The sequence below is a fragment of the Nyctibius grandis genome, chromosome 12, assembly GCF_013368605.1.
Source record: "Nyctibius grandis isolate bNycGra1 chromosome 12, bNycGra1.pri, whole genome shotgun sequence".
Lineage (NCBI taxonomy): Eukaryota > Metazoa > Chordata > Aves > Nyctibiiformes > Nyctibiidae > Nyctibius > Nyctibius grandis.
This window is the reverse complement of record NC_090669.1, coordinates 5,573,391-5,593,390: the sequence shown is the minus strand read 5'-3', so window position 1 is coordinate 5,593,390 and position 20,000 is coordinate 5,573,391.

The following is a 20,000-nucleotide window of genomic DNA, read 5'->3' as shown; positions in this document are numbered from 1 at the left end:
GTCTACTCATTTTTTACTGATTTTCTTTTTCTTTAAACCAGCCTTTCTTAAAAACAACAAACCCCACCAAAAAAAACCCACCCCCCAGGCACCTCAGTTACACTGTCAGACTGGAGTTCATATTTGATTTTAGCTGTAAGGGAAAATAAATGTATCACATTCTCCCTCCATTCACATGACAAAACAATCCTGCAGATTAGATTGGCACGATAAACAATTTCTGTCTTAACAGGTACCTCAGACTGAAAAAATCAGGATGGGTGCAGAATGTTTAAAACTTTAACACAGGTGTGTGGAAAATCTTACAGAGAACCTGCCCACAGCATGCTTGATTCGAGGCACTGCTGTTTGTCCCTCACTTTCCTGAGCACTACATATACAGGCTAGCACCATATTTACAGGATAACACAGAGAGTATACAGTTAAGAAAAAAAAAAAAAAAGATAGAAACATTGGAACATTTATGACACCTTACCAAAAAAAGAAAGTTGAAACATAAATAATTTACTGGGACAAATATATAGCTTTGGAAATCCATTATTTTTATTACTGTCTTTGCAGAAACAGCAGGTACAGCAGAGCTCAAAGAAGCTGGGATAAGAAAAAGTTATGTAACATACTTCAGCGGGCTGACTATATATTAATTAAAAATTACAAATTTGGCTTCATAAAGTACAGGTGCCTGAGACACATAATAGCTACCAGATAAATTGCTATAATAATTATATGAAATTATGACTAATTACTAGTATAATATAGGGTGTTTCACCTTATCAGATGGTATATTCACACACCCAGGAACAGACACAACACACAGTGAATACAGGGATCGAGATTCCATGCCATGAATTCCTTTTCTTATCGCCTGTTATGGATCTGAGGAACAGATCTATAGGGATCCTTTAATTAATGCTAATAATTGATTAGCAGATCAGAAACAACGGCAACTGCTTAACTGCATTTTGCAAAACCTTCCAAAGTTCTGCTATTTGTTTTTTGTTTCACACTGGAACGACGACAAAAGCTGTTAAGTGGTCTTGCAAAATTAACCAGCTTCAAATGGTTGGACTGGGATGGAAAGTGCCAGGGTTTGATCTATTTGCCATTCCACAAGAGCAATGTCTTTCTAGAGAGACAGCGTTCACACTGGGCATCCAAACCTTACTGCTGAGAACTCCATCTAAAACAAAATTTTTTAATGAAAGTAAAAAAAAAAAATAATATATATATATATTAAAATATCTGGCCCCCCCTTGAAAATACCCTAAGCAGTCCCACTAGCAAAGAGATTTAATGAGTGGGAAAAGGAAGAGTTAAATAAAACATTTTAATCAACTTTGTTGCTATAAATAGAAGTAAAGAACCATTGAAAAAACAATTGACATACTTTCACACTGCACCGTAAGTCCTCTAGAGAACTTTCAAGATTGTACCATCGCACGGGGAGGTGCAAGCCAGCAGAGGACTTTTCTTTGCAGTCTTTGCCTCGTGATGTTATTTCCATAAGAAAAAGCTGGAAGTTGAAACTGTGACAACTTGCACTGACCCATGGGAATGCAAACATCTATCTCCTGATAACACGTTGAGATAATGCACGTCGCCACCACAGCCAGCATGAGGACACTTGTCTTCACTCATTTTATATCCACTCTATCACATTCCTGGCCACACTTTCCTATCTCTCCTTTCAACACACTCCATACATTCCTCCAGTGAAGTGCACAACTCACTTGTTCAAACAGAACTCGGCAGCACAATTACACTTTCCTTACCGCAGCTGAACAAAACCCAAAAGCTACTTTAAACTGCTACTCTAGAAGGTCAGTTTTTCACACCCTGCTATGGGAGCAGCCTTCCTTTTTCTTTTCATGAGGTATTTGGCTGTTGGCCTCGAGCTAGTCTTTCCTCCCACAAGACAGAAACACTGTGTTACACTCAGCCTGTGAAATCTGGAAACCACCCAGAGAAAAGCACACGTGCAAGACTCCTTGTTTGCCATCCATTATTCTATTGATAACTTCTCCATTGTGTTGAAACCATAAGCTTATACTGCATCCCATTTGCCAAATTAGCCCAGTCTCTAACATCACAAATAGTTAACAGAATCCTTATTTTTAGAATTCCTTGATGGTTTTTCTGGATACAGCCTTCACAGCAAAAATATTCCATTAATATTTTGAGTGGTGTTGTAGGGGAGCTGGAAAAGATGCTGAACAAAAGCAAGAAACATTAACAAGACAAATTGTGTTTTGTCTTCTGCCTGTTCCAAGAGTGGAGAGTGGGAACAGGGAAGAAAGAAGGGGAAAAACTCAAACTGAAAATATTTCATTTTGCAGAAATGTAATTTTTTGAGCATTTCTGTCATGGGAAAATAAAAACATTATTGACAATCATAGGAAAAAGAAAACATTTTACTCATGCAATTTTCCTTTTCAGAAAACATCTAGTAGGTTCTGATTGCACTTAATTCTTTAAAAATCAAATAAAATTGTGTTAGATCAAATTTAATGCTGAGATCAATTAATTTATAGCATTTTATATTGGTTCCATTCGACATTGAAATTATAGCCATCAAAACTGCATTCCCTTTCAGATGTTTACTAGAGAGGTTAAAACAACTGGTATTACCTGCTAGATTCCAGTGCAGAGGGAGGTTCTTCTGCATTTGACATTACCTGAAATGCAGAGTCATTTGTCTCTGTTTCCACCTCAGACGTCTTCTGCCCCTTCCTTTGAGATGATACGTTGAATTAAACCATTTTTCTGGTGATTAAGAATCCAACCTAATGACGACTGGATTCACGAGTGTGGATTTCAGTGGGCGTCAGATGTGACCTGGATTTCTCAGCTGAGGCCACAGATTCTTTGATTTCGGCTGCTGATTTTGTCTTCTCCTCAGGGTCTACTTACCAATGCATTTCTGGTGGGGACACAGAGTTCATCTTTTCGAAAATAACGTCACTAATCTTATATCTTTTTAGTATAATTTTTCTTTGAAGAACCTCCCTCCCTCCTCTGCCAGCCTACTGCTATCACTTGTGTTGTGGCTTCTAGATAGTGTTGTACACAGCACAGTGAATTACTCTGATATTCATCTCAAGAGTCAAGCAATAGCCAAAATGGATGAAGACCATGAGGCATAGGATATACATTTGAATTGGAAAAAAAAAATTTGAATTTAGACAGAAGTAATTTTTCAGTTAAGCCTCTACCAGATGTAGTGTTGTGGCACATGCCAAATTCCTGGAAAAGCAAAGAAGAAAACGCCTGAAGTCTAATACCAGCCATAGGAAGGAGCATCTTCACAAATCTGAATGTTTGGGTTTTTTTTTTTTAGGGCACATCTTGTGGGTGCAGTTCAAAAGACTGTGCTTTTTTATATACAATTGAATACAGTGACCAATTTTCACAACACAAATTATGCTATCAATTTACAGGCACTGTTCTAAAAAAGGTATTTTCCTTGCACACCAACTATAAAAGTTCAGTCACTTAAATTACACAGATTGATCTGACCGTGGTGGAAATTACAATTTAAGCTTTATTTATCTGGGAGTATGCTATGCACCTGTTCTAACCTCTAGACAAATTACCACATATTCCAGTGTCTGCTAATAAGGTATTTACAGACTGTAAAACTGAAAATATAACCCCTTTTGCCTAAAATCCTTCAGACCTATCAGCCCTTAGAAACTAGTCCTGGAAAACAGCTCTGCTACATAATTCAAAGGTCAGCAAGCTAGAGGACGAACATACAGTGGGTTTGAGGGCAGTAAAAGAAGAGAGACCTTTAACGAAATAACAACAAATGAAGAATACTAGCTGATCCAATCTGCAGAGATGTAACGAAGAATGAAGGAGGAAGGATGTATTGTTGGGGCTGATGGCTGAAAACTCCATTTTTATTTGTACCTGGAAACGAATAGGCAGCTGGTGCACAGTTTGAGAACTTTGAGAGCAGCCTGCAAGCAAAGCGTAGCCTGAAGAGACCAAGACAGCAAGAAACTGTGCTCTTAACGAAAGTTTCCAGATATTCTTCAGACATTACCTTAGGTACGATACATTTCAGTAATCCAACTCAAAAGTTAACAAACCCATGAACAATTTTATAATGGCTCATATATGAATTCAAAATGTTGCAAAATCCAAGAGTGATCCCTTTTGCTAACAAACAGGGCTTTTGGTAAGATTCTTCATCATAGGGGGAACGGGGATTTCATTTCTCTAAGTTCTGTCAGTTGCTTCTACCAAGGCAGCTTGCTGGAAACCTCCTATTTAAGTCTCAGGTTGGAGCACAAACGGAATTGCACCGTCTGCGCTCAGCTGTGATACCCCTCCTCCCAAAAGACATTCTGGACACATACAGTAAGTACACACATTTTCAGAATATGAGACCTATTAACCTTGAGGCCACGGTCAGCAGGAAGGGTGACAAAGCAGAAGCCTGTGGTGCATGACAGCAGTCGGGGCAAATTAACAATTGCCCACTCTATTCACAAAGAGAAAAGAATGGAGCCATTCAAGAGCAAATCCATCCGTCCCTGTGAGGGTTCACAAGAGTGTCAAAGAAACCTCACGGTCAACAGTCTCCAAGTGCTGGCACACAGGAATCCGGCAGAATCAGCATGGATACTCAATGCTTTATCCACTGGCAGAAGCTCCACTGTCAGGGTGCTGTTTTCACAGCCTGTGTGCTCTCAGGCTGAACAGGACTTGAATCTACCTGAAGGTTGAAGGTCTGCACAGCGCTACCTTTGCCAAAAAGCAATGGGGGAAACAAGAAGTGAGGCAGGACTCTTACCGTTTTCGTCACAAAGTGAGGGTTTCTTCGACATGAAGGAAACAACTGCTTATTTAACAGCTGGCCAGTTACCCTATTTCCACACAAAAGGCACTGACAACATATGTAAGGAAACACCACTAGAACATCTTATTAGGAACCTAACCAATGCCTTCCTTAAGTCTTTAGATGAACATGCCTGTGTTCACAGACTTTCTAAACAGGTTTATGAATTAGACACTTAAACATAAGCCAGCTCAATACACCTATGTCTGTCTTAGTTATGATCACCGGGACAACTCTCAAAATAGAACCACAGGTAACTGCATGCAGCAATGTCTGCCCATATTTGCAGAATGTGGGACAGACTTCTGTGGAGCTCAATCTACCTCGTGCATCTCAACAGACGCTAAGTCACATGCTAGAGATAATATGTCAACTGTCAACATTGTTAACTCGCTGCTCATCAGGGCACAGAAGAGAGGAGGACCGGATTATGAGTATCTGTACAGTTGCTGAGAGTACTGATGCACCATTTTTTCCCTTTTTCTTTTCCCCTTCTGTCCTAAATTAGGACAATCCAAGTCTAAAAAGCCTAGGAGGATGCAACAGACCTCTGACCTCCTTCTGCAGGGATAATTTTCAAAAGGTCCACGAGAATCTATGCCCTTCCCCGAGTGGAAGCCAGCAGGCGCTATTTATAGCCCTTACGTATATTCAGACAGCCCTGAGTGAAGTCCAAGCCCAAGGAATTCTAGGCATGCACAATCCCAGCTTCAACATCTGCACAGCCTATGTGAGAGGTCCATCTCATCCATGCAGCCTGGAGGATTATGACATTGTGTGTGTCCCATACCAAATCTGAGCGATTCTTTCTCCAAAGCAGATATAATATTGCTCACCTTGTAGAAAATGCAAACTCGGTTTTACCAGCCTCTTCAGTTCCTGGTGTAACTTTTGAGCATGAGGTCACAAGGCTGGGGAAAGATGATGAAAACCTTCTTTGGTTCCTCTTAGGTCATATATCTTGAATTTTTTATTTTTATCCTATAACTGCTGCAATGAATTACGATAATACAGATTAAGAGGGTCATTTAGGGGTTACCGTGCCACTAACTGAGGAAAGAAAATAGCAGTGTATCGGGCCATAGATAACATATGAAACAATAGTCTCCTTCTATCTGAAATCTCTATGGATTCAGTATTTTCCTAGAGTAATCTCTCCTCTTTTCTCCTTCAAGTGAAATCTAACCTCTCCAACTAAGCTGGGCATCGTTATATACCCTGTCTTCACTCTAAACCAAAATGAATATGCTAAATGGTCCAGCTTTCAATTCAATTGCTACTTTTGAAAAAATGATAAACCCAAGACTCATGTCTTTCCTTCTTTTTTTTTACTCTGGCAAAGCTTTTGCTTACTAGTGCCAGCAAGATATGTAGAGAAGCAAACTAAAAACTTGAAGTATGATCCTGAATACTAACAGCAGAATTGCAGTTAGTCCTTCCATAGGTTTATTGGGAACGGTTCTCTTCCTTCCTACTTCCAGCAATCCATCTGGCTTACCAGTAGTAGCTGATCCATTCAGCCAAAATATCTCTCCAAGTCTGAGGAGGTCAAAGCCCAGCCATTAGCATGCAGTCCTACTATGTGGGATCGCAAATCCATATTAAGGAATATTTTTGCATGTGTGTTCCTGTTGCAGGTTTAAGAGATTTTGAGAAGGGTTGTGCTGCAAGAGCTTCTTGCGGGACAACGCAACAGAGTCTCAAAGGTACACGGACTACATGCCACAGCCAAGGACAGCATTACTTTTCCTTACTGAAAAAAACATCTTTTTTTTCAACAGTTACGGCTCTCCCTCTAGTCAATACGGAAAGGCAATCTCACTGTGAGTACAAGGCTGATGCAAGAGTAACCCATCATCTCGGAGAAATATTTAAAACTCGCTAACTTCCACAAAGGATGAGGTTTCAGATGGGATGAAATAAAGATTGCCAAGGAAACTAAATGCCAGCTGCTTGCCCCAGACAGGCCCCTTTATACTGGCTCTTGAGTATGCCTCACATTTTTCAGCATTAAATGGAAAGAACTAATAAAAAAAATAGCAAATAATCAGAACATAAAAGTGTATAACTATCATAAAATAATACATTTTTCTTTCTTAATGTTTCAGCTGTCTGAAGAATAGTTTTCTGGTGTAAAAGAGATAACTATATATCTTCTGATTTTATTGGCTGCAGATTACACTAATTATCATAAAAAATTACTACCACTAATAAAAATTCTATTATAAGTTACTTATAGTAATCTCTAGGGTACTATACTTAGCTTAGAAAAGATTGTAATTACACTGCATTACAGGGAGAATTTGTTTCCTGAAGCAGCTTTAACACTGTCTGTTTCTTTTAACACTTTAAAGTTGTTGTGGTTTTTTTTTTTTTTCTCTTTCCCTTTTCAGGTCAAATGTTGCCTGTTATTTTCCCTGTGCAGGATGTGATTTTATCCCAGAATAATGACCCATCTCTGTTGCAAGTGACGCAAATGAAGTTTTAAAATCACAAATATCTGGGTGGGTTTCACCTCCCCAGGGGGTTAGCATGTCTCAATGGAAGGATGCATAAAAGGGAAGACCTAACACTCTCCGCCCAAAGGGAAACACATTCTGTATAAAATTGCTGGAAGCTACTGGGTGTTCACAAAAAATACAATGTTCGGATTTTATTTGACAAGACAACAATTGTTATTTTCCCTTTTAGATACTTTGCATTTTACCATCTGTGAGGTTGATGACTCTTAAGTGACCTTAAATCATACTGCTGTTAATGGCAGTGGTTACAGGCAAATGTGGAATTCTGTGCACTACCTGCCTTGAACTGAACATCAAATTAAATAGCTTCAGTTTGATAGCTGACATTGTAGTAAATAACCTCAAAGTCCAACTAATTAAAATAAAATTGAAACAGTGGCCATTTCTTTTAGAAAGGGTTTCAATGCTTCAATAGCAGGGCTAATCAACATCTTAATTAACAGTCATATAAAATGAAATAGCCCATTTGAGTTGCTTTAAAATAGACAACTTATTTATGCAAAGACTAGTGGCTTATTAATTGCTAACACTAAGAAAAAAATACGCCTTTGAGCTTTACAGCTTCCTTTGCAGCAAAGGATTTGAGAACTAAATTGTGGAAAAAGCGTATTACAGTAGTTAATTTTATGACAGACATGAACCAGAGGCACAAGCAAATGTGGGAAAGTTTTGTGGTGTGTTTCGGTTTTCTAGTTTTCTTTTTTTTTTTTTCCAAATGAGATTAATTAATCAAAGTAGCCTCATAATATTCCTATTCTATTTAAAGTTAAGCATTCAGGGTTTAGTCCTGGGAGACACTGACCAAACTGGCTGCGATCCAATCAAACGGTTAACCCTAAGCACACGCATCTTCCCACTGCGACCAACTGGACGACTCAGGAGCTCGAGGGCATGCCTTGCAGCTTGGGAGTGCTCTGCTCAGGACCCTGCAGGACTGAACCTTCTCCTCCCTGATCCTGAAGCATGCACATGCACTCAAAATTGACCCAGGCAAACAATCAAAGGGCTACTCATTTGAGTAAGCATTTCCAGGATCAGGTCCCAAATGACTCATCTCCTCCAATTAGCCTACCTCAGGTTGTACCTTTAAATAGCTTTCATTTACTAATGTGTGTGAGGGAGGAGCGGCAGGGAGGAATTACATTTCCTTTCCTAATTACTTTACTTTTGTTGACATCTTGGAATAAGTTTTTACTTTCAGAGGAGAAGAGTTGATTTACACTACAGAAAGAGCACAGCAAGCATGAGAAAATTATTTGCCCTTCCTCCTGCCAGGCATCCATTTCCTTTTCACTGTGGCTAACAATGCGCTAACTATTTATGCATTTGTCAAAGGATCCCAACATAAGAAAACTATATTTAAATCACTTCACTACAAAGTGAAAACACAAGGTAATGATTCAGACTCTATTTAAGTAATAATAATATTTGCACAGACTGCCTGGCAAGCATGCTGGTAGGTGGCAGGAGCTCAGTACAGTCCTAAAGGGTCAGCAGTAACAAGAAATCTGAAATAGCATTTAATTTTCTTCTTTAAAAAACAGCTTTTAATTTAAGGCTCTGAAATATGCACAAGAATGTGTCATTTCCCCCGATTAAAGCCCGAGTTCACCGCATTTTTCAATGAAGCCGAAAATGAGGCAGCTCTGTTTGCAGAAGGAGATTCAGGGGGCCTTGCAAGTGCCCAAGACAGAATTTTATTTGTCTACATGCAATGAGTTACTCTGCTTATTTTGCAAGTTGCTACCCTCAGTCATCAGCCAGAACTAACTGGAAAGCCCAGCCCAGATGCTAAGGAGGATGTGGGAAACAAACTGGGACACTCGCTGTTGAGAGTATGTTGAGACTGAAGCACATCAACAAGGTAACAAGGCAACATACTGTATGTGCTCCACAAAGGAGATCAATCTCCCTGCCTTCAGCCTGGCTCTTCTCATAAGCTATATATTTGCATAACCTCATCTTCAAAATTCAGAAATCAAATAGAGAACCCAAACATTTTCACAATTTATATAAAGCCTAGGCATATAATAGAGCAAACAAAGACAATGCAAAGAATAGTATCTCTCACTAAATTCTTGAAAACAGCAAAAACAGATGGACCAAACCACTCATGCTTATGTGACCCTCGTTCTGGCCACTGAACAAAACATTTTTTAGTCAATTTAAGGACAGATTTGCAAACTGTTTAGGAAGGCTGATATGTAGAAAGAATGTATTTGTGGATGGAAAGAGCCACTTCCATCTGCCTCCTCTTGTAGTACTTACCTTTTGTTTTCCAACTGGTTAATTACAGTCTGAAGTATCTGTTCTACACCTAGGTTGTCTGAAAGTCTGACCCTCCAAAATCCAGATTTTTTGCAGCAGATGACAACTGCAGATACAGACCCACCAAACTTGATAGCATCCTAAGATTCACAGAATTAAAGGTGTAAGTAATCTTCTGTTTATTTACCTATACTACATACTCATCTTTGATCACATTACAAATTACAAGTGACACGTATCATTGTATCACAAAACTCACTTTCATCTCCAATTCAGTCAGGGAGGAGATAGAAGCTGCTAAAATGGCTGCAGGCTTTCCTCCCTTCTGCCCAGCCTGGCATATGCTTGCACATGACATGACATGGCAATGTCATCCTGACAGAGTGGGATTCCAGTCAGGCCCTGGTATATTGCAGCTTACTTGTATTGGGCACTGTGGAACAGAAAATTCAACTGCTGAGGGTCCCACTTTGCAATACAATGCCTGGTAGCCATGAGAGAGAGGAAATGAGATCTAATTCCAAGTACATACAATAAATATCGTGTGATAAGTTGGCTAGTTTGCTAAGAAAATGCAGAATTCCTTGATTCACTGAGTATGGGTAACAGAAACATGATAAATTGTGTCCATCTTAGAGGGAATGGGGGGAATCTGAGAAAAATTCAGAAACCATCAACCAAAGACAACTCCTCCCCATCTCACCAAGAACTGTAAAACCAACAAAATAAGCAGATTACCAAGCACAATCACTCAACCACATAAACACACCTAAATGACAGCACTAACACTATTGGCAGAGCACCATTTTGTTAGCTTCTGTTCATATGTCCTGTTCCATTTGTTTTTTCTATATGTTTTCTCTGTTGCAATTATTTAGATTACCTTTTTCCATGTTCCTTGTGACCTTCGATTTTCTTTTTCAAGTTCCATAAGGTACAAGGGGCTCAAGACACTAGAACTCTTCAGCTAAATAATAGCAATGTGGTAATGCTGGTGGGCAAGAAATGTAATAAAAGCCAGAATAACTTTATTAGCTGCCAAATCTGAGCTGGAGAATGAATTAATATTTTTCTTTTCTTGGTACAAACACTCAAAGCTTTAAGTATCTTATGGGGTTTAAACAATAACTGGAAGACTATGAACTAGCAGTGATTCTATTAAAGCTTTGCCCCAAAGGAAAATTAAGACTTATTCTCTTCCTCTTCTAGGGGAACAGAGCACTTCAATACCATGTGTGTTTTTCATTTAATGCATATGTCAATATGCTTTAAAAAGCATCATTTCTAGCAGCAAAAGCTGTGCCTGGGCAAGATCATTCTGATTAGGTACATACAGTGTATCCGAAAACTTGTAACTCTGGTACATACCTGGGTACTGGCAGGAAAGTACACAGCGAAACGCTTTATCTTTTCACCTGACCAAAGAAAGGCAGTAAATGAAACATGTAGGTAATTCAAAACACTTTTCATTTTCCAGCAGATCAAATGCAACGTGACCTAATGCAATGGTTTGCAATAAACAACCTAATATGAAAGAAGCAGGGAGAGAAGTATTTTTCCTGTTCTCTCAGGAAAAAAAAAAACCCCAAAACACTCACATATATCAAAATCCAAAAATGCTAAAAATATCTTACTGAGACAAGTACTGACTCTTTGATGGAATATTAATTCCTTCAACTTTATTTTAGTTTCCTCTAAGCATTTTGCAGTTACTGGTACAATGCTATTCACATGATGTGAAAACTCATCCTGTTTCAGAAAAACTACACCAGGATTTTACATCACAAGTCTTTTTACCCACAGTAAATCAACCCAGTGATATAAACAGAAATCCTGACAAAAAGAAATTCCAACCCTCAACACAATGCTCAACCACAAAATACACCCTGCCTGTAAACTTATTCTTACTTCAGTCCGGCTATGACATGACAACATTGTGCATCATATTTCTAAATTTTCAAATGCGAATTTCCCCAAATCATAACCTTATGAGTCAGGGGAAGAGAACTGCAGGAGAGATTTCCCTTAAGAGCAGCCCCTGGTTCCCAGGTAAGCGCTGACAGGGGTTTTACATGCGGCAGTGGAGTGAAGCTGCAGTTGCAGGCTTTGAACTCCCGCAGAACATTTCACATCGCTCACCTCTCATTTGGATGCAGTTTTGTTAACTTCAGAATAAATCTGTGGAAATCTAGCTAATCTAACAATACTAACAGGGCCTTTGTTTTAATTGCTGATTAAAAGATATTCTGATTCCATCGTGAATGAGGAAATCTTTTTAAAATGATCCTCTGTTACACATGGTAATCTGAGGCAAGGTGGGACCATTCCCAGTTTTACTGGGGCTGAGATCCTCCCAGCTGTTTTCTACGTAATGCAAAACAAATGAATCAGCTTCTAAGAAGTGGACTGTTTTCCAAGGCCTCTTTCCCATACTGCTCATTAACTGAAAACTCATTAGTTTCAAGGGGCTTCCTCAGTAAGTCGGGAGTAACATCCCCTTTCTGTCACACCGTACAGAACCCCCCAGTTTTACCCTGCGTGCATGTGCCACCTGCCTTCGAACAACTGTCTTAATGTGTAACTTGGGCTTAATTCAAGTTTTGCACCCTTCAACTTTGTTCACTTCTAACCAATTATTGTCCTAAACGGCCAAAGCAAAGATCTCAAACTTTATTTACCATGTAACCTGTCACTGTGATAAAAAAATAAAGCCTTTTCCAACTTTCAAGGAAGAGACAAGACTTGTTTAGTTTTCCCTGGCAGTTACTTCTGCTTTGCAAACCCCATTCAAAGGCAGACAGTCACTTTTGAACACTGAGAGGAGGTGTTAAATTGAGATTATGGTAAACAGCACATTTCTTTGGTTGGTGAAGAAATTATTTCATGAAGACACAAGAGAATTAAGCAGAGTTTCATGTCACTTACTGTATGTGCTGATCAGAGAGTGAATGATGAGTTTCTTGCTGTGGACAGCTGCTCCGTGGAATACTGTGCAGACTTCAGGTGGAAGAAAAAGAAATTCATGCTTTAAAATGGAAAAAAAAAATGTTTTAGCCCTTTTGTGCAAAAAATAAACAGATCTTTCTTGCCAGATTTATTATTCTATTTACACATTGCCTCAATGTGTCTAAGAACTTTTTGAAATTTTTTTTTTCTTCTGTATCTCATTTCACTGTTACTGTGACAGGTTGCTTCTGTCAAAGAGAAAAGACCGTCTTTCTCTTTACTATATTCACCAATGCTGAGATCTAGGACTTTCTTAGTCTGAAGGGAATGCCACTTTGGTGGATGAGGTCTATATCATTTTAGCTAGGTTGGGTACAAAGTTATAAGTAGGCACAAGAGATTTTTCAACATTCCTACTACACTGTAAAAGACAGAGCAAGGAGGTGTTCTCCACAACGTAGGCTTTATTTCATAATGCTAATTAGATAGCAATTATAGCTTCTGTACATTACTTGATAGTTATACTTAGTAGACACAAAGGCAAATGCTACAGATCAGATCTTCCACATCCACATAAAAAATACAAGAAGGGCCAAACCTTTCTCAGAACAGCTGACATTCTGGTGGGGCACCACCTCCTCCTGCCGAGCTGGGACTAAACCTCTGTCAGGTAGGCAACCTGCAGCTTGAAAACAGGAGAGCACGTGGCCTCTAAGAGATGCCTAGGGACTAATGGGAAACCAGGCTGCGATCTTCTCCTCTTTGACCATGAATGCAAAGCTGTCCATTTTCCTTTTCCCCAAAGCAGGGGCTGACCGGCCAGTGCTTTGCTGCCATTGACTCCCTCTGTTGGCTGCGTCCCTGTCCTCGGCTCCTGGCTCTCAGATGGCGTGCACATATGCTATTCAGAGCAGCACAGACTGTCATCTGCTTATCTGGTGTATTATGTGACTGGTGAAGTGCCACATGGTTGAACACCAGGAAACATATTGCTTGCTTTCACTATCAATGACCTAGAGGGAAGAATATGCAAGAGAGGAAATTTGCGGTGATAAAGTGGAGCTGCGACTGGGAAGCAGGTCCAGACAATGAAAGAGCTTGACAAAAAAAAGTGACTCCTAACTTCAAAGATGAAACGCTTGGCCTATACAAAATGGGGTGCTGCTTATTTAACAGGAACAAAATATAAATAGACAGGGCTAGTGCAGCAACGTGATCAGAAAGCAGAATATGAAGTTTTAACTGGAGTTAAGAGCCAATATTTACAGAAGCTAATGTCTTTCTACTTGTCAAAACTCTTAGCAAACCCTGTGCTTTCTCCTGTTTTCTGCATCACTATGCACATGATGTCATTTCTAATAATGAAGTTCAAGCCAGTTTCCAGTCCTAGGTGTGCAGTACATGTGTAGAGAGCTAAATTCTGCAGGACCGTACGTCCTCACTGCAAGTGGGTCACTCAAGATGGTAAACCAGTATATGACTTCAGCCTCAGTTTCACGAGGTGGGAAATAGCTTTGAATGCACACCACCAGCCTTCAAGTATAGGTGCAAGGCAAATTCATGAAGGAAAGTAAATTGCTAATTTAAAGGCACCCATTGCTCTGAGAGCTCCCACCACAGTGACGTTGCTAATGCTACTTGTGTTACTATGATCAAATAATATTAATAATAGGACCTAAATTTATGTCATCTTAGAACCCTTGTATTTCTATTTTGCTTGCAGCCACTTACCTTATCGAGTAAATTCCACTGAAATACATACAGACATTCAGAGAGAGTATACTCCAACCAAGAATCATCCAGCCTAAGCTCACTGATTTTACTGGGGAAAATGGATCAAGTTAGGGACTTCAACAGACTTTAGGTTAAAATTAGAAGAATGTGAGCCTTCATCTGTAGAAAAGCTTTTTGTCATTTATAATAAAAAGTATGAGCAGAACATCATATTCAAATGCAGGAGATACTTGGACTTTCTATTATTCTCTGTTATGTAGTTATTAAGTGGACGCATTATTATATAGCTATGCTCTCAAATCAATTTGAGGGGCTTCATCTAAAACTTGGAACCCACCAGAAGATAAGATTAGGTTATCTGAACCTGTATCATGTATTCAGTTTGTTCTCTGTAGTCAGGATTCAGAACAGAGGCTTAATTTGAAGTGGAATCAAATTAGCTCATACTCAAAACTAAGTGCTCTCCGAAGCGCTTTACTGAATTGGATTTAAACCATGTTTCAATGCTGTTCTGAATTGTGGACATTGATATAAACAAGTCCATTTCCAAGAATTTTCTTGCTAGCGAAATTCCTTACTATTATTTAAAATATTAGTGCCACATTTATTTCCTTATACTTAAAAAATAAGTACAGATGATTAAAACAAAGGAAGATAAGCATCTTCCTTTGCCAGTGATGTGGTTTCATTTGTCCCAAAGGACCATCCTTTTTCTTTGTGAAAATGGTATCTTCCAGGCATGCATCTTGGCATATTAATAAAAAATAAATTTGAGGTGGAGGCTGATTAAAACTGAAAGTAAGCCTTGATCTGACATGTTATTTTGATTGGGTTTTCAAAGTTCACATAGTTCTAGTTCTAATTTATGTTATGTGTGGTATATATCTTCTTGGTTGAACAATTACATTATTCTAAACAATTATATTGCTATGATACACATAATGCATGGCTCCTGAGCATAAAGTTCTTTAATGATGGCAGACTGTAAAGTGGTACAGTTCACTTTTAAAAGGTCATGCATCTTTTTTCAGTAGATTAACATTTTATCTTTTAATGGTGTTAAGAAAAGGTCAAAGATTCTAACAGATGGAATATGGAAAGCTTCTATTGAAGAAGATCAATGTGTTAGGCATCAATCTAAGTCCAGAAACACAGCCATTTAATGACTGTTGTTCTTGTTTTATTTTAAATTACCACTATCTTGACTGTTTGAATGCTAAAATTACATTTTCATATTTAAAAGAAATGGACCGTCACCATCTGACACAGATATCTATGTTTGTGTTGTATTTTCAAGAATACTTCTTCATTGTACAAAACAAGAAAAGTTCCTTAAATAATTATCTTACCCTTAGGCTAATGGCCTGTCACTTTGACATCCAAATGAATGCAGCAGAACGATCCCCAACAGCGACATGGAAGATAATGTTATATTGGTTTAACTGAGTAAGTTTGCAATAATTTAAATGGATATATGCTCTCAAGTCAAGTCTCTTTCGCATAACATACTGTTGAACTTTTAATATAGGTGATATCATAAACTTATGATGATATTTTTCAAGAAGGATGTATTTAGGTACTAGATCTTTCCAAGAGTATTCTATTGTAAGTTTTAGACACAGATTCTGTTAAAGAATAAAGTCTAAGCATTTCAGTTGTCCCAATAACTTCAGACCTCAAGGGAACAAAGTGCTTGCAGGAGACTGTAAGCTCTTCTGAGCCGTTACATGCCTCTGTCTACTTTTATAAAATAACAAGTATGACAGAGTAGCGTGATTGGTTTTGTCTGTGCTAAAGTAAATACAAATATAAAAAAAAACAGTAGGGGGTTCAAGCTGCTTTGTAGAAAGTTATCAGACAGCTTCTAAAGATTGTCAAGCTTATCTGTCTGTAGTGTATATGTGCATTTTTCAAATTTACTTGTATTTCAAGTCCCTATTATCCTATTGAGCCAGGCCTGCTCCAAACAAAAGGGTTTCAAGAAGCAGGTAAAACTCGAGTGGAATTAGGGATTCTCCTCAGGGTCCTTGGACATAATTGCTATTAAGCAGCAGGAAGTGAATTTGCACTCAAGTCTCCATCTTGGTTTACGTGTTCATACATTTTAGGAGCAAATACAGCCTACGCATATGACTCTTCAGTTGCTACACATGAGAACAAAATGGTGAGCATTGGGAGTCACCTGGCTCTTGCTGGCAGTATTCTTCCTTCTAATGGAAATGCATAACAAGATTTTGATAAACTACTGAACAAACTAAGCACAATCCATCCACACACACAAATCAATAAAATATTTGCTGCTCAGGCTACAATAGCTAAAGGATTATTTAAAAGACAAGTTCAAAGAATTGTCTGATATTTTGTAGTTTAGCCTCATGCTAGAAGGAAGCTTAAAAACTTTCAGTTTCTATTTTAAGAAAAGTCAAGGCCACTTTTTTTTCCCCCCAAGGATTTCTGTAAATCTCATACTGCATAGAGTTAGTAATCTAAGTGCTGGGACCTAGGAGGAAAGTTACCCTTTACTTGGATATAAGTTACATATAGTTGCCTCCTATACATCTTTTTCACTCTGTGTAGGTTGGTCAGAGAGCTCTTACCCTTCCAGTATGAGGAAGCCACCCCATTTCTAACAACTGCTTGGAGAAACTGAAGTTTTCCTCAGAAGAAACACTATGTTCAAAACAGACTGTGTAAAGTATAATTATGAGGTTTTGCTTTTATTTATAGATACTTTAGAACCAAACTGCATACACCAAAGGTTGTAAGTGCTACCAGCTTCACCATTAGTTAAGACTGTACTCCCTTAAAGAAAAACCTAGTTCTAGTTCCCAGGTGAAGAACAGCCATATCCTGAGGCCAAGACAAGTTAACTTTTTGGACTAGCATGGGCAGAAAATTCCAAAGCTGCCAAGAGAATCTGCTCCTCCTCTTCCCAGTGCTAAGGACGTTTCAGTAGAGGGGTTGGCGTTTATTTCAAATACCACAGTGTGGTTTGTTGATAGCCACTGTCTTTTGGGTAGGACAGTTTTTGGGAATTCAGTAACCATAAATTCTATTTAAACTTTTACTTCAAAGACAAACAGAAGTATTGGATTAATCAAGCAGGCTGCCATATTCCCACCAACTTCAGTTCTACTGAATTTAAAATATAGCCCCATAAACAGCTCTGAAAAGGGGACAATTTCAGTGCAAAAAGACAATGAAAGTAATGAGCAGACAGTAGCAATTAGGAATTTAAGAGAATGGCTAAAAATTCTCTTTTAAGTAGCTGAAATATTCAAGCAAATCTTCTTGCTCCTTTGCTTACTCTAACCACTGCATTTTTTTGATGGAACATAAGCCCAAGACATTCTCATGCAAGCTTCAGTATCACCTTGAAACTGAGAGACAACTTCTCTCTCTGGGTTAGACAAGCTAAAGCAATAACGCCAGACACTGTGAACATGCTAAAACCAACTCCCTTCATAGTTTCACATACAGACTGTGTTAAGACAGCCAAAGGAGGAAGCTGTCACTAACCCTTAGAAGGGCTCAGTGGGAACAGACCAGAGTCACCAAAGGGCAGTGCCATGTGCCAACAAGCCCACGACATCGAGGCAGAAGGTAGCCCCAGAAGTACGCTAGCCAGCCGGACAACACACAGAAACTGGCATTCTGCTTTATTCTAAAAGAAGAGGCAACCAACGATTAAAAGCCGTAATATTTTCCCACTACCTTTGAATAGTCAGAGATTATGTTAATCCAAAAGACAGGTTTACAAAGCCAGAATGGCACAAAATAATCTACTGCAGCCACAAACTCTGTAAGTCACTACAGGTAAAATGTCAGTATGGAAAAGTATAAAGTATTGATTTACTCTGTTTCAAATGACTATTTCATTATGGATTTTTTTTGTCTGTGGTGTTTCCACATGGACTATAGGATCTGAGAGACCACAGTGTTTCCTTTCCATGGCTTCTCGGCAGCAGCAGAAGCCAAATTATATTCCTGTAAACAGCTCTGGGATGCTATCGTTCTCCCTGAATTTTCACAGGGGTAAACACACAGAAGCCTGGAAAAGAGTATTAATATATACAGACTAAATGGACTCCAGTCTGCTTTCTCTCCTCTGTCTTTGCTCTGCAGAGCTGGCAAGAGCAGGAGCAGTAAATACTTATGTTTTGTCACTCGAGTCAGCACATATAATTCTTCATACACGTAGGAACTAGCTCTGCTGCAGGAGAAAACACCATTTTCACAATAACTTTTCACAGTGGAACTGTGCCTTAAATCAAACAAGCAAGTACTGAGTCAGCTCAGTGGCAGAGCAACAACAATTTGATCTGCTACGTGGCAAGCTTTGGTTTGGAGATACTAAACAATTCTTCATCCCGAGCCCCGGGCTTGTAAGTACGATGGAAGATGATGCAACGTGTTCAGACTCTGGGGAGAAAAGGAACAGTCATACTACTCTTGAGAAACTCTTTGTGCAGAAAAATTTATTGTGTGCCCCCAGGTGCATAGGCTATGGATGAAATGCAACTCAATAAAGACAAGCCAAGGTGTTTCAAGAGAGCTAATGAACATTTCAGTATTTGCACTTAGAATAAGCAGTGTTTTCCAGTTGAGCAAGGAGACAGCAATCATGTGAGTATGATTTCTGTGTGATAACAAATCCTCCCAGAGTTTTTTTTAAGCCCCACGTTTTGTTTTTGTTTGGTACAAAGATGATCTTACTAATGAAATCTAATCAGTTCTCCCACCTTCATGCTTCCCTTCTTTACTTTTTTTTTTAATGTCCTTTTTGAGAGGAGCTTTATTTCTTTTATGAGGGTCACCTGTCTTTTAAGCAAAGTAGTAGTTCTATATTTTCTACATATACAGAGCATAGTCTTGCATACTCTTTACTTCCCATTCTATAAAATAGTAAGAAAGTCCATTGAGATGTACAATGACTTTATAATTTATGTGTTCTGTTTGATTCCCATGTTCAAGTGCAGCTGATGAGACATATAAGAGGAACGGCTAACGTCTTCTTATTGCCCACAGACAGAATATCAACATGAGCACTAGGAATTCATAACACCTATGGAAAGAAGTGTTGCACATATGCAATGAGATATAAGAGAATATTTTCAAGGAATGCCCCTTACAGCACCCAGTCAAGCTTCTGAAAGGATTATTCATTATAAACCATGCTGACTTGACAATGAATTCTGATAGAGGACATGATGTTAATTCAGCTATTCCTTTCTCTTTTACTCTTGGATTTAAAAAAAAAAAATATTTTTTTTAGCCTCTGAGTACTTCTGTGATCTGATTTCTTACACCCTGCAGGGGACAGCATTGGGTAAAGAAAAGTAGAAATCATATGATAAAGAAGCATTTGCTTTCAATTATCAAATTGTACTTTGTTAATTGAGATACAAAAAACTATTTTTTTTTTTTTTTAGGTTGGCACAAATCCCCTCTCTTCACCCTTGAACTCTTCTGAATTATTAATCAAAATTATTTTGGTTACACAGTTCATTCTGCTATCAGTAGTGAGAAAGATTCTCAACAATTTGTAGTCACCAGCATTACTAAGGAAGAAGAAATGCTGCATCGTACTGTTACAACTTAGGACTTTCTTCTCATGACAGGCTGTGTAACACTTTTTCAGCAGATAAGTTGAATCCCCTCTGTGGTGTCAACATAGGTATCAG